General features: G+C 35.5%; 1 pseudogene; it reads left to right on the plus strand.

Annotated features, from left to right (window-relative positions):
- Nucleotides 1-9,329: 9,329 nt before the first annotated feature.
- LOC114715082 (CBL-interacting serine/threonine-protein kinase 20-like) lies at nucleotides 9,330-13,764 on the plus strand (annotated as a pseudogene).
- Nucleotides 13,765-15,769: the final 2,005 nt, after the last annotated feature.

Here is a 15,769-nt window from a genome sequence, read left to right on the forward strand (position 1 = left end):
CTTACATTGATCCTGATTCAATTCACGCTGCTCCAATAGATGTTTCAGGGGTAGATGGTCCATTTTAATTATAAATTTGTTACTGCACAAATAGGATCTCCACTGCCTGACAACAAAAATATTGGCCAGCAACTCCCTTTCATATGCAGACAAAGGCTTCTTTTTAGAAGGTAAAGCCTTGCTAGCAAAAGCTATAGGATGTCCATTCTGCGATAGAACAGCCCCCAAACCAGTACCAGAGGCATCTGTTTCCACAATGAAAGTGTCATGAAAATTTGGGAGTGTCAAAACCGGTGGTGAAGTCAGAAGCTGCTTTAATTGAACAAAAGCATCATTTGCAGCAGTGGACCAAATGAAGGGAGTATCCTTGCGTAATAACTCTGTTAAAGGTTTACTGATTGCCCCATAATTTCGAATAAAGCGCCTGTAGTATCCAGTAAGGCCCAGAAAGCCCCTTAACTCTTTGATAGAACTCGGAACAGGCCAAGAAGAAATTGCATCCAGCTTTGTTGGATCTGCTTGAACCCCCTTTGCTGAAATAATATGACCCAAATAGTTAATTTGGGTGGCAGCAAAAATACATTTAGAGGCTTTAGCAAATAATTTATGTTGCCTCAAAGTCAATAAGGCAGTTTCCAAATGCTGTAAATGTGAACCCCAATCTCTGCTGTACACTAATATGTCATCAAAAAAAACTAAGTCAAATTTCCTCAAGAAAGCTTTGAACACTGAATTCATAAGGCCTTGGAATGTTGCAGGGGCATTGGTCAGCCCAAAAGGCATGACCACAAACTCATAGAGACCCTCATGGGTTCTGAAAGCTGTTTTGGGAATATCATCATGCTTCATTCGAATTTGATGGTAACCGGACCTTAGATCCAATTTACAAACGAACATGGCCCCTGTCAATTCATCCAATAGCTCTTCAATGACTGGTATGGGAAATTTGTTTTTGATTGTAGCGTCATTTAATTTTCTGTAATTAACATAAAATCGCCAAGTACCCTCTTTCTTCTGAACTAGAACTACTGGGGCAGCAAAGGAGCTGGAACTCTCCCGTATGATCCCATGACCAAGCATCTCTTTCACCTGTCGCTCAATCTCGGTCTTTTGAGCTGGACCATAACGGTATGGGCGGCAGTTAATAGGTCGATCATGTTGAAGGGGAATGGAATGATCAAATACACGTGAAGGAGGTAATTCGGTAGGTGCCACAAAAACATCAGTGAATTTGTTTAAGAGTTGATTCAACTCTTGTTGCTGAGGTTCGTCCAACGAAGAAGTAATAGGCAACCCCAGTTGTAATTGAGACGACGCTTGAAGCAGAAAGACATGTACAGCTGCCATTATATCATACTTAGATGTAAATTCCTTTGCAGGGGATGGTAGTTGGGAAGCCACCCCACGCAATTCTACTCGGGTCCCTCTATAATGAAACTCAAAAATTTTCAACTCCACATCCATAGAAAATCGACCGATAGTTCTCAACCATTGGGTACCCAAAATCATATCATAACCCCCTATTTTCATTACCAAAAAATCAGCAGAGAAAGTAGAATTTCCCATTTCCCAAGAGAGATTCGGACAATGCTTAGAGACCGTTACCTTTCGGGTGTCTGCCACGATGAGACGGATAGCGCTACGTTCCTGGGCTTTCAACTGGAGACATTTAACGATAGAGGAATCCAGTACATTGTGAGTACTGCTCGTGTCGATTAGAATGATAACCTGCTGGTTTTTAATCTGACCCAAAAGTTTCACCGTAGAAGCTTTATCGTCCCCTTCGATGGCATTAATCGTTCCCACAACGTCGACTTGAGCGTCCCCCATCGCATCTTCAAAGCAATCGTCATCTTCATCAACCATTAGTGTAAATAGGTGAGAATCTTTACACTTATGGCTACGTGTATACTTTTCCGGGCACCAATAACACAGGCCTTTCATGCGTCGGTCATCCATTTCTTTCTTTGATAGTTGACGTGTGGGTTTGACCGCTGAAGATATCTGGGAAGACGACGTAGTAGAAGAATTCGGGGGTTTAGCTGATAATGCCTGTGTCTGCGTTTTGGGCCTGTCTTGTGCAGAGTAGTCCATATATGAGCTGGACTTGGGGCCCATTGAAAACCCAAACCCAGAACGACGAGTTGCTGCCGGTGAGTGATCATGAAGCGCCTGTATCATTGCTTCATGCATCCGAGCAGAGGACATTGCGCCAGCTAAAGAGGGTGGTGCCGCATTGAGGACGAATTTCTGGATGTCTGTCCGTAGGCCTCCGATGAAAAGATTGATAGCAACCTCTTCAGGGATATCCACTTCAGATAAAAGCTCATCAAATTTTTTTTCATAATCAGTGACCGAATCAGTAGCTTGCTGTAGCTTCTTCAGAGCGATAGTCGGGTTCTCCTCCCTCACATCAGCAAATTTGGTTTCCATATTTTTAAAGTACTCAGCCCAGGAGATATCGGTGAAAGAACGGTGGCGCATAAAGGTTTAATGCCAACGCAGGGCGTGCCCTCGAGGTGAATACTCAGAAGATGGATTCGATGATCCGGCGGTGTCCCGTCTACAGCAAAAAACTGGCGAACCCGATATGCCCATCCACGGAAATCAGTGCCGTCGAACTTCGGAAAATCAACTCGGCTCTGTTTAGTGGCTATAGAATAAGAGGAAGTGGATGAGTTGTTATTGTGGAGTTCTTGGAAGGAGCCGAAAGCAGGAATGCGGGGAGAACTTGTCGGTCCACTTTCTCCAGATACCGGTTGCTTAGACACGTTCTGGTTCATCGTAGAAATCTTGGAAGAAATGTCCTGAAGCAGGACCTTGAGATCGGAAATGTACTGTGACTGTTGGTCCAGGAGCGATTGTTGCTTATCTAGACAGTGCTCTAATTCAGCAAGACGATCGGAGGATCGCGTCTCCGGAGGTGCCATTGGCCGGAAACGGAGGCTCTGATACCTTTTTGTTAGTGGCAGTAAGAAACAAGAGAATATTCATTCGACAAAATGAAATCAAGGCAGGTTACAGAGCATATATCACTCTAGCCACGTCATTCCTGATATTCTCTCTCTATAACAAACTCTAATGATAATTTACTATAAGACCCCTTCTGCTAACTAACTACATATATCAGTTTTATTTGGGGTGGACTTGATTGAAATATCCATATCTTGAAAATATAATTGAGAAGACAATGTTGTAAGTGATAAAATTGACAATTTCCTTATTTGTGAAGTACCAAGTACAATTTGGAAGGCAGTTTTCAAAAAGACTCAATTGCGAAATACCTCATTTGCTCCGTAGTCACTCATTTTTCCATTCAGAAACAGAGCATTTTGATTACTGAGAATTCATTTTGTGAGTGTTGCTCCTAAGCAAGTGAAAAGCTGTTTGTGTGTGTGTGTTTTTCTCCTCGCTCTGTTTTATAAAGTATTTAATTTCATAGCTATGCTGAATTTGTCAGGTGGGGGTCTAAATCATACAAATTCTAAAGCTGTTACCACAAAAATCTATAATTCCAGCTTCCAGAAGTTCTTGAACTCTCATTATCTGTTTAGTCCTGGCAATCTTGCCGCGATCAGAGCCCACCTGAATTGAATGCACATATATATGATATCATCATCTCTGATCCGCTTAATGTAATTAAATGACATTATTGTTAATGTGGCGCACATATAGGCCAGAGCAGATGTTTCCAATGTATCCTATGTATTTGATGATTAAAATGTTGTCGCAGTACTGTACCCTGAGATTCTATGGACACAAACCTTGGTATCGATTGCTTCTGGGATTCCTTGTGTACACTACGTATTTACATTACATGATCATCAGAACTATTATTCATAGTACGTACCTGAATTAACATGGCAAACTGTGTTATGATTAGTACTATTTCAAACCCCCCGCCCCAGAGGGGGGCGAAAAAAAAACACGCGCTCGCGCACACATCAATACTCGGTTTTAACCTCGACACACAAAATATTTGTATGTGTTTTAGTGACTTGTTTGTCATGCCTAATATATGGGTTGGGATTTTCGACTTTTGCTTGAGGGGCCCGACCCAGGGGTGGGGGGAAGAGCAGAAGTTTGTAAATCCATTGGATAGATTTCTCCCACCACCACCCAAAGTTAAATGCTCTGAATGCCGACAAGTAAATTTCTTTAGACTAATTTTGTAATAATCAGTAAATTATTCTCGATAAATTTTAGATATGTGCTAATTTATTGAATTGAATTGGTGTGCTTTGCTCCCTCCCCCTAAAAGAAAACAGCTATTGTGTGCTTGTGTAGTTTGATGTCCTTTTCCCTTTTTGCTTTATGCCACACTAGAGCTCTGCTTTTAATTTGCTATGGTTCTTTAAATTCTTAAGCTTCTTATCCATTAATTTTATTGTTTTCATATGTTAGTTAGCTAGTGAATATGATTAAACCAATTTGGCGATGCTTTGGAAGAGTTGTAATGTAATAATTACACTCTAATCTCTTATGACTTCCAGTCGTGCTTAGTGATTGTGCATATATGTAATGTAAACAACACGTACATACATAATTCTAAGGTTCTGTGGAAGCACTTGAATATAGTGATCTGGGTTTGGAATTTTGACATTGAAATTTTTGATCTAGTGTTTTGTTGTGAGGATCTATCCATCCAAAATGAAATTAAGGTGTGAAAGTGCGGAGATCACTCATCTTGTGGGGTATTATTCGATGAATTCGGCAGCCACTCTTGTCTAATTACTAAGTGGTGATATAAGGTTTGATTTAGTAACATGTTCCCTTTAATATGAATTCAAGACTTATCATTTCAGATATTACTAATTCTGTGATTAAATCATCAAATTATGAAAAAAAAAAAGTTATAATTTGCCAATACTTCTTTGTGTCAAGTTTTTTGACCACTAAACATCTCTGTTTTATTGAAAGCGTTATATCCTGTTTTATTAATACTGTTATATAATCACTGTGTCAAATCCATCTCCTTGTTTATTCTTCAATTCAGCACCCTCACCCCGTGCATAAATTGTTTCTCAGTTATGATCATTTCTCACTTATGAGAATTCATTTTGTGAATGTTGCTCCTAAGCAAGTGAAAAGCTGTTTGTGTGCGTGCGTGTTTTTCTCCCCGCTCTGTTTCATAAAGTATTTAATTTCATAGCTACCCTGAATTTGTCAGTTGGGGGTCTAAATCATGCAGATTCTAAAGCTGTTACCACAAATTTATAATTCCAGCTTCGGCCGAGAATTTATATCTACCATTTCTTTTTTTTTTTTTTTAACACAAGGACAGTTTGATCTTCATATATTACTTAATTTTTACAAACAAGGTCATGTGAATCCACAATAATTTTAGATATTCGAGATCCTTAAGGAATAAAAATTTTGTTAATTTGGTCCTTGAGCATAATTTTCTCTGTAATTAATGGGTCACAAAAACATTTCAACCCTTAACATATAGAGGCATCGACACCTCATATCAGTGATAAAAATTTAATTTTGGCAGATGAATAATTTAATTAGAGAAATCCCATGATAATAAGAACAGAAATATTTGGGACGCCCCTTAGACAATTACTGGATTGTGTCTGTTAAGACTGATGTTCCAAAACCTTTCATTCTCTGCCAACCTGAACCAAAGTATCTGTCATTGTCCTGGATAGAATATATTGAGTGAAGGAAAGGGTCTTATAATTATGGCTTCCATATGACTCCTTACTTGACAAAATCTCTCGACCAAAAAGAGCCACCCCACAAATCTAGACTCGGAAACCTTTTCAATGGTGAACAGTCTCAATGAACTAAATAATCTTAATGTAACATAATCAAGAAAACCACACAGTCGCTAAACGAAAACTTCACAATCACAAAACACCAATTTCTGAGTCTTTCATACATTAGAGTCATAGACTCATAGTACTCAATGAAACAAACGACGCCTAAGGGTCAAGATTTGAGGAGGGCCAAGCCATTCATCACCCAATTTACTTGTAGGGATATGGTTTATGATAAGAATAGAGTCTCGCTTATCAAATAATAGAGCATATGTAACTACCAAAGCATAATTTGAGAATTCAACAAAAGCATCATCACCTTGTAGGCCCAGGCCATTAATCACCCTCTTCTCCCATGTATTAACAGTAGGAGCAAATTCCTTAAAGAGAAAGAGTAAATATTTAACCTATTATTATTTTAAATATTAATTTCAGTTACTCCAGACTGCATATACATGTATATGCCTGTGCATGTTTAGATTAAAGTTTACTTAGGTTTAAAATTTATACTTCGATATATAAATCACCTCTATATGGAGGAGCATGGAAGATGAGCATGGGTATAATTTTAACATTAGCTTGATAATTTTTCCTAGAACACCATAATTATTTTTTTTAATATTTTCCCTTCATCTTCTACTTGATTATGGTTGAAAAAGTATCAATAAGTATAATTTAAAAAAAAACTCATAAATATGAGAAATAGGTCTTACATTTAAGATCAAAATTAACATAATAATTAGGTTAAGAGCGGAGGAGTAGTGCCAAATGAAAAATACAAGGGCCATCACTAGAATAACTAGCCTTTTTTTTCTTTTTGAGATCTAAGCATCACAAATTGAAATAGGAAGTTTTTTTTAATATTATTTTTGGGTTTTTTTTCCTTCTTGAAGAAATATCACAACTAGCAAAATAAAATTGAAAATGATCGCAACAACAGAGAAGTACCAGCCAAAAAATTCAGAAAGCAGTAAATTCAGGAATTTTTTTTCCTTTTTTTTAAGTCAAGAAAAGAGAAAAGCAAAAAGGAAATCAGAAAATCGAAATATATAAGAAAAAGGGAATTGCAGAGATGATGAAGTAAAAGAAGAAGCCCAGAAAGCAATAGAAAGCAGAGAAGGGAGAAAGTAGATTTGTGAAACTATGGAAAAGAAAACGAAGAAGAAATAGAAAGCAGAGAAGGGAGAAAGTAGATTTGTGAAACCATGGAAAAGAAAACGAAGAAGAAAAAGAAGATTTGAAGCTTTATTTGGGAGGAGTGCCAGCAAATTCTCTGGTTTAGATAAGGATTCAAGTCAACACAATTTGATCAATGCTGTGGGGTTTATATTATGGGGATAATGCATGACAATTTATGACCTTATACAAGTTAATTAATATCACTACTCAAAAGTTCAAATTCCTCATGTTCGGATTCCTCATATTTAGTTTTTTTTTTTTTAATGTTAACATTAGCTTTTTATGAAGTACTTAATTGTCATTCCACGTGATGACCTCTTTATGTATTTATCAAGGGAAAAATAATGCATAGAAACATAATTTAATGGTAAAAAATAAAAAAACTTGTAAAATTTAGAAAATCAGTTAAAAGGGGAAAAAAAGGGAAAACTAATAAGCCTGGCGCACTACTTTGTTGTGTGGTTTCTTATTGGTCCAATTAACTGCGCGGGGCGACTTTGAATTTTCGCCGAAGAGAATTATTGAAGTGGGCGAAAAGAAAAACAATACTGAATGAAAAAGGGAACAGGATGATAACAACCCTTGTATTCACTGTCATCCCATATTCGAGTAATTATATGAATTAATTTGGAGCCACGTACCCACCATATGATAATCTTATCTCTTCTTCTTTTTTTTTTTATTTTTTTTCTAGAGATAATCTTATCCATTATAATTTGTAGATTTTTATTTATTCAGACTAACACCAACTCTAATTAATAATATTAACATTTACTAACGCAAGTTTATGGTAATATATACCAAAAAAAATACATTTATTCTTCTAATCTTAACATTGTTAGGCTTAAAATGATGAGTTTTTGTAATAATCATAGTTGTTTTGAAAATTAAACTTAATATGTTAGTATTACAGAATGTTTTTTCAATATTTAAGGTTATTTCAATTGTTATCATTTTATGTTAATGATATTAGGATTAAGCGAACTAAAGTATATTTTTTAAAGTTAAAATATCACACTTTTGCATACTACTCCCTCCACTCCTTTTTATAAGATATAATTAACCAAATCCCATTGTTTCAAAAGTTAGTTAAAACTGGTTGAGTACAATTAATATGTAAAAAATAAATTTTATTTTTTAAAAATGCCCTCATTCATGTGGAAGAGATAATATGTAGTGGAGAGAGAATGTATAACAGAGAAAGAGAAAGTTATCTTAGAAAAAAGAAAATGTGTAATTAAATGAGGGTAAAATTGAAAGTTTACAAATTAATTTTGAAATAACTTCTAAGAGTCTCTCACAAAATGAAACAAAGTATACCCAACAATTGCATCTTATAAAAAGGAATGGAGGGAGTAATAATTTTCTTGTACGATTATTTTCTTTATAATTCTGAAATAATAAAGATTCTAAGACTAAACATATTTTTATCCTGAAAGTATTCATGAAGATGGTATAAAATGGCGTGTGGAGTATGGATTCTGGAAGTGACAAAAGCAGCGTGTGGGCTACCAAATGTTCGGTATTAAGGGTGTGTTTGGATGAAACCAAACCGTGGTTTGGAAAAGTGATTATGGAGAATAGATTCTGGGAAGAATAGATTCTGGAAAGAACAAATTTTATGAAAAAGTGATTTTGAGAAGTGAGAGTGTTTAGATAGTTGTTATCAGAAGCACTTTTTATATATACAAATTACTAAAAAAAAACATAAGTTAATATGATAATTATAGAAAAAATAGATTTTATGATATATTTTAATTTGAAGGAATAAAATTGTTAATAATATATTTTTATTAACATAATTAATAATACATAAGATAATATAATTAATAAATAATAATATTTATATATATTTATAAAATATAAGATTAAATATGTTTATAAAAAAATATGTTTATAAAAAAAATAACCAGATACATATCCTATAGGCTTTCACACTCTCCCTTTTTTCTCCAAAAGCAAAAAATTTTTGCTTTTTCCAAAACCATGGTTTTAGAGCCAAAACCATGGTTTGTGCAAATTGGGTGGGTGTTTGGGTGACTTATCACCCAAACCATGGTTTGGGATGTCACCCAAACAGTGCCTAAAGTTTAGGAGAAGACTGAGAGAAGACTTCTTGCTACACAACTTGGACTCACATTGCGTGGGTCAGCTACTTGGCATGTAATTATATGCTTCGTTAGTATTACATATCAGACCTAGTTATTATTAAATCTTAAAACTATAGAAGTTATCTGTTGTAGTCTTGTCGGTTAGGACTTAGGATACCCGGCTCTTACCCGAGAGACCCGTGTTGGATTCCCGGCAACGGAAAGATTTTTTGTGTTTTGTGTTTCAGCAGCTACCAACGTCAAGCGGGAGCATTATAGTCTTTTCGTTAGATTCATGGCTCTTGCCGAAGCCCAAGCAGCAACTATAGATACATGCATGCATGCGTCTATCCATATATCAGCCTCTCCGTTCGGTGGCACTCCGTCGTATCGCTTTCAAGTTTCAACCTTCCCTCCTCTCATCTGTTCTTTCCTCTGCATCGTCGTAATGTTACACTTCTCCTGTAAATCCAGTGATTTGTGAATGTGTTTATTTATATGAATGTCTATGTGGGCCTTCGGAAAAGAGGTGTTCGAACCCAATGAGGGAAATCAAACTCCAGAAACTCGCCCTCATGATCAATACCTGTGTTGGTGAAAGTGGTGATCGTCTCACTAGCCTTAGTTGCTAAGGTCGGCTCTGTACCTGCTTCCTATAATTCCTGGTTGGGTTCACTTGAATGTTGGATTTCCAGAAACCAAAATGCTTCTTCGAGTTCATGTCTCTGCCAGTTCCTATGATAAATGAAGCAACCCAGAAGCAAGTTATTGGGCAATGGTACAGGATTACTGCTATTATATTTTCACTATGTAAGATCCATCTCCCTGTTTGTTTTTCAATTCAGTCCTCGCCTTATGCCTAAACTGCTTCTCGATTCTGATAATATCTCAATTTGGTTTCTTTAATTAAATCTATCATCGAATATCTGTTTTTCTATCAAATTCAGATGGACACATTATGTGATGGACCACTAATTATATTTATATTTAGGAGGGGATTGATTGAGAAATGTCTATATCTTAAAAACCTAATTAAGAAGACAATGTTGTCATTCACAAAATTGAGAATTGTCTTATTTGTGAAGTAACGAATCAAGGCAATTTTCAGAAAGACTAAATTCAGAAATACCTCATCATTTTCTTTGTAATCACCCATCTTTTTCATTCGAAAACGGAGCATTTTGACTCCTAACAATTCATCGTGTGAATCTTGCTCTTATGTAAGTGAAAAGTTGTCATATATACATGTGTGTGTGTGTGTGCTCGCGCGGGCGTGTGTTTTTCCTTGCTCTCTCTTCTAAAGCATTCACAGGAAGTGATCGGAGGAGAGGGCAATGGGTCATGCTTCACTCTTCACCAGATTCTAACGCTATTGCAGAAACAACTTTGAGGAAAATTGGCAATTATACCAATTCTATTTACTATTCAACACTAACAACAAAAAAATTATAATTCTAGCTTTCATTATTTAACACTCGTACTTCGTCAAGAATTTTTATATGTATATCTGCCACTTCCATTTTTTAACACAAGGATTTGGTCTTCATACATAATTTTACAAACAAGGCCATGTACCTTCATAATGATTTTACATGTTCGAGACCCTTATTAAGAGATAAAAATTTTGTTAATTTGGTCCTTGAATATAATTTTCTCTGTACGTCTAGTCAGCAAAACATGTCAACCTTCAACATATAGCGGCATCAATACTTCATCTATGATTAACAACATATTTTTTTTTGATATCATTAACAACATAATTTTGTCAAGTAGGAAATTTAATATAAACCCGAAATAATTACAACACAAGTATACTGGACGCACCTTAGACAATTATTTAATAGAAACCACACAGTTGTTCAATAAAAACTTCACAATCACAACACACCAATTTTCTGAGGCTTCAATACATTGGAGTCATAGTACATAATTAAGCAGCCACGCTTTAAGAATAGAGTTTCGACCGTGGCCAAGCCATTGATCAGCCAAATTATTGGTAGGAAACTGGGAATATTGTTTATGATAAAAACGGAGTGTCATTTATTATCAAATATAATGGAACATATATAACTACCAAAACATATCATTTGAGAATTCAACAAAAGCATCATTGCACAAACCTCTGTCCACATCCTTCATCAAGTGTCAACATCATTGCCAACAACGTATACCTGCATTGATCAAGCAAGGAAAGTAAAAAGGCATGTTTATATTTTGAGTGTATCCATGGTATCATATATAGTAGCATAATCATATTGTAGCCAATGTGTCAACCAAAAACAAAGAAAAACAAAGAAAAATTGACATATATAAAAAGAGTTATCTGTTTCATCCCTTAATATATGTAGCATTTGTTGATATTATAGTAACTACTATTTCAGCGGTAGGAAAGCACGGACAAATATAGCAAAAAGATACAAATAATTAAAAAACAAAAAAAGATGCAAGTTTTTTAATGCTTCCTCCCTTCATATATGGGGCTTTTGTTGATTTCACAATAACTACTAGAGAAAAACATAGACAATAAGCAGAAAAATATCATAAAACTAACCAACCTGAAAATGATAACATGGATGATGGACTCATCTTTCTATATATTAACAGCTAACACTATCCTGCAATACCAAATCATAGGGTTGGTTAGCCTGAAAATATGTAATTTTGAAGAAAGACGAAATTGGCATAAGCACAATATAATCAATTCTCTATTTCCTTATAATTAAATGTACATTTTTCGAAACAATATTTGTTAGCATGGATATATCATGCATTTGCTGAGGATATCATTTCTACCGTTTTGTTAAGGCCTCCTTTATCCTTCCATTCCATCTCATGCTCTTCTATTTTCACTTTAGACAACTTTGGTGTTTCCAACACCCCTGGACAAAACTTCTTTATTTTAGGATATCTAGTTATTTGTATCACTTTTAATTCTGGGAATTTGAAGGTGCGACTTCGTGAAGAAAACATCTTCAAGCTTGACATATCAGTAAGTCCAATTCTCCATGGTTGAATGTGATTCCACCTTCTACATCTTCACTAGTCTTATTCATTACAATTTCTTTCATCTTTTTGTAATCATTTATCTTCAAAAATACAATACTCACCAAGCTTTAAGCAGTTGAACTTGGCACTAAAACGATGAGCCAATGACATCTGAATACGGACAGCATTCTCAATTTTCTACAAACTGAATAGTAATATCTATATACTGATTTTCTACAAATAGAGCAAAATAACGGACTTCAGCATAATTATTCTGTGAATCTGTTGGCTTCCGCCTGACTCAACTCTTCTTCTTCTTCTTCTTCCTCGTCGTCGTCGTCCTCCCTCCTCTTCATTCTGAAATCTCAACCTTGAAACCCACAGTTCCTTCCTTTGCAAACCCAATGGATTGAGAGCAAACGGAGAAGAAAGGAACAATTCTGATGGAGAAATACGAGCCGAGCCGTTTGCTCGGCCAAGGCACATTCGCCAAAGTCTACCACGCCAGAAACATCAAAACCAACCAGAGCGTCACCATTAAAGTCATCAACAAGCAGAAAATTCTTCGCATCAGCTTGATCGACCAAATCAAGCCCGAGATCTCCCGGATGCACCTTGTGAGGCACCCAAACGCTGTTCAGCTCTACGAAGCAATGGCGAGCAAAAACAAGATTTACTTCGCGATGGAGTACTTGAAAGGCGGCGAGCTCTTCGCCAAAGTCGCGAAAGGGAAATTGAAGGAGGATTTGGCTCGAAAGTATTTCTAGTAGCTAATTGATGCCGTCGATTTCTACCATAGCCGAGGGGTTTGTCACCGAGATGTGAAACCGGAGAATATGCTTCTGGACGAAAATGGGGATCTGAAGATTTCGGATTTTGGGTTGAGTGTTTTGCATGAACCAAGAAAGAACGATGGTCTTCTCTATACAACTTGTGGAACACCTGCTTATGTGGCCCCCGAAGTGCTCAACAAGAAAGGCTATGATGGAGCCAAAGCTGATATATGGTCTTGTGGGGTTATTCTGTTTGTTCTTGCAGGCTTTCTTCCATTTCAGGATAAGAATCTGATTGAAATGTATAGGAAAATTTCTACTGTATAATTCAAGTGGCCTAAATAGTTCTCACCTCAAACCAGAAGACTTATCACCAGAATTCTCGATCCAAATCCAAGAACAAGAGTAAGTATTGCTGAGATTATAGAAAGTGGCTGGTTTAAAATTGCGTACCAGCAGATTGAACCACCCGAATCACCAATGTCCAATCCTGCGAGTGATGTTCAGGCTCTTTTTGATTCTTCTTCATCATCAAGTTCAGAGGAAAAAACCAAAGAAACCCCAATGAAAGTGAAACCATCTGCCTTCAATGCGTTTGATTTAATATCCCTATCTTCAGGATTTGATCTCTCTGGTCTGTTTGAGGAAGATACGTGTCGGACACAACATGCTAGATTCACCACCACGAAGCCCGCGTCAATAATTGTTTCGAAACTGGAAGAAATAGCACAAGCAGAGAGAAAATTCAATGCTGTGAAGAAAGATGGGTTAGTGAGATTGGATGGAAGCAAGAGTGGTCGGAAGGGACAACTTGGTATTGATGCAGAGATTTTTGAGGTGACATCAACGTTTCATGTTGTGGAGGTGAAGAAAACTGCAGGCGACACGTTTGAGTATATCCAATTTCGGGATAAGAACTTGAAGCCCTCCTTGAAGGATAGAGTGTGGGCTTGGCAAGGAGGTGAACAGTAGCAGCAATATTTGGCACCCATATATACCAGAAGATATGGTTTATGTTTTTAATTTGCTTGCGGAATAGGTAATTTGAAACGTTCTGTTTCTGTTTCTGTTTTGTTCAGATACATGGTCTTCCACTCTGCAGAATCACTTGCTGCAAAGTTGTGAAGGTTGTCTCTATTGCATACCTTGTTCTTCTTTTCTTGCGTCCAGGTTGTGTATAGTAATATTGTACGGAACTGTAACTGTAGAGTTCAAATTTTATGCCTCTAAAGACAGTGCTTTTGCTACTGCTAGCTCCTATTTTATTCCTCATATTTATTATTTTCTCCAAACTGTTTTTACTAATTGCATGTCTTAAGGGAGTTTGCATCAATAAATGGGGAGTTTGCATCAAGAAAGGTTTCAATACAAATGATTTAATATGGTATTTTGGATAGACCAAAATATATTTTTGACAAATAATTAATTGAACTAGTTTTCTGTTATCTACCCAAATTAATTAATTAAGTAGATATCATATTAAGAAGTACAAATAATAATTTTATTATTATTATGGTCATCATCATTATGGTCCTCATTTTTTTGGTTGATACTTAGAATAGTAATTTACCAGCATTAGTAGAGTTGAGTGAAAATAATTGGAATCTTATTTGAGGTTAAGAATCGAACTTTGTACGTGCAAAAAATTATGTCACCACAAATAATGCTCGTCAGTTATGTTAAACCACGTGTGAGAACTTCCCATATTAAGTACATAATAATGCTAATTATTTACATGCACTCCTCCAAAAGAAGCAATAGAGCTAATGAACCAGATATATGCGAAAATATGAGGGTGAAATAATAATTACCCTTGATCAATTAGTTACAAGTAGTGAGTTATGTACATATAGGATCATACTTGTTTGGGAGACCCGAAAAAAAAAATTAAATTTCAAGGAATAAAACTATTAATTTTAAATTTTAGATTTCAAAATTGAAATAAGGTCAAAAGGAACTGAAAATATCAATAAGGCCATATAAATAGGTCATTTAATTAAAAAAAAATTTGTCTCTCCCAGAGCAAAAGAATGGCATAATCACATATATCGCCTATCCTGTCCTTGTTGGTTTATTTCTCATTAATTTTTGGACATTTGGCCGGTGGATCTGCATAGTGATTGTTGCTGGCACCATGGAGATTTCATCACTCACTTTTAAAATCACATATTTCAACAAGGAGAATTGCAACAAAGTCTCAAAGAAGAAACATAATAACTAAAAAGTCCTAATGACAACTCAGCAGCACATAATGATAAGTTATAGCGTAAGAAATTAAAACTTCTAACATGTTAGAGACTTTTTGATAAATATTTTTTTTACTTAGGATCGTATTATAATTCTCCCGAATATGTCTCTACATCTTATAACGTTGAAATTCGATTTCTTTGGGAATTTTAATTTAACCTTTTTTTTAGCTCAATCCTCATTACCCAGTTATGAAGTTGTTATCATGTACTGTATATTATTTCTTTTATCCTTAATATAAGATATAATAAAAATATTTGTTTTAGTCTAAAATATAATATTTCAATTTAATTCGTCTTCTAAATTTATACTTCTTTAATTTTTTTAATTAATTACACATATTATGGGAGTTATTTACGAGAGAATCATTTTCAATACAAATCAACCTTGACTTTAATGACATCGCTCTACCCCCTTATTGAGGAGGTGGGGGAATTGTTTCTAGAAAGTACCATTTTGGATTCTTAATATAAGATCTTGTTTGATTTTTATTTTAGTCCTGAATATAAAATCCCAATTTACTTTAAGAAAGATTAGTAAAAAATCCCTGTTGCACATATTATGGGAGTTACTCTAGCAAATTGTACACAGCGGATGATATGTTGCACCTACAGATCATATTTGTACTTGCACAATTCAAGTTATTCTGGCTAATTAAACTTTCAAACAGGGAATTTTTACTAATTTTTCTTTATTTTATCTCTCATATTTATTTATTTATTTCCAAAAT

Source organism: Neltuma alba, unplaced genomic scaffold (genome assembly GCF_004799145.2).
Source record: "Neltuma alba isolate B1F8T4 unplaced genomic scaffold, ASM479914v2 tig00011574_pilon, whole genome shotgun sequence".
In the NCBI taxonomy this organism is placed as follows: domain Eukaryota; kingdom Viridiplantae; phylum Streptophyta; class Magnoliopsida; order Fabales; family Fabaceae; genus Neltuma; species Neltuma alba.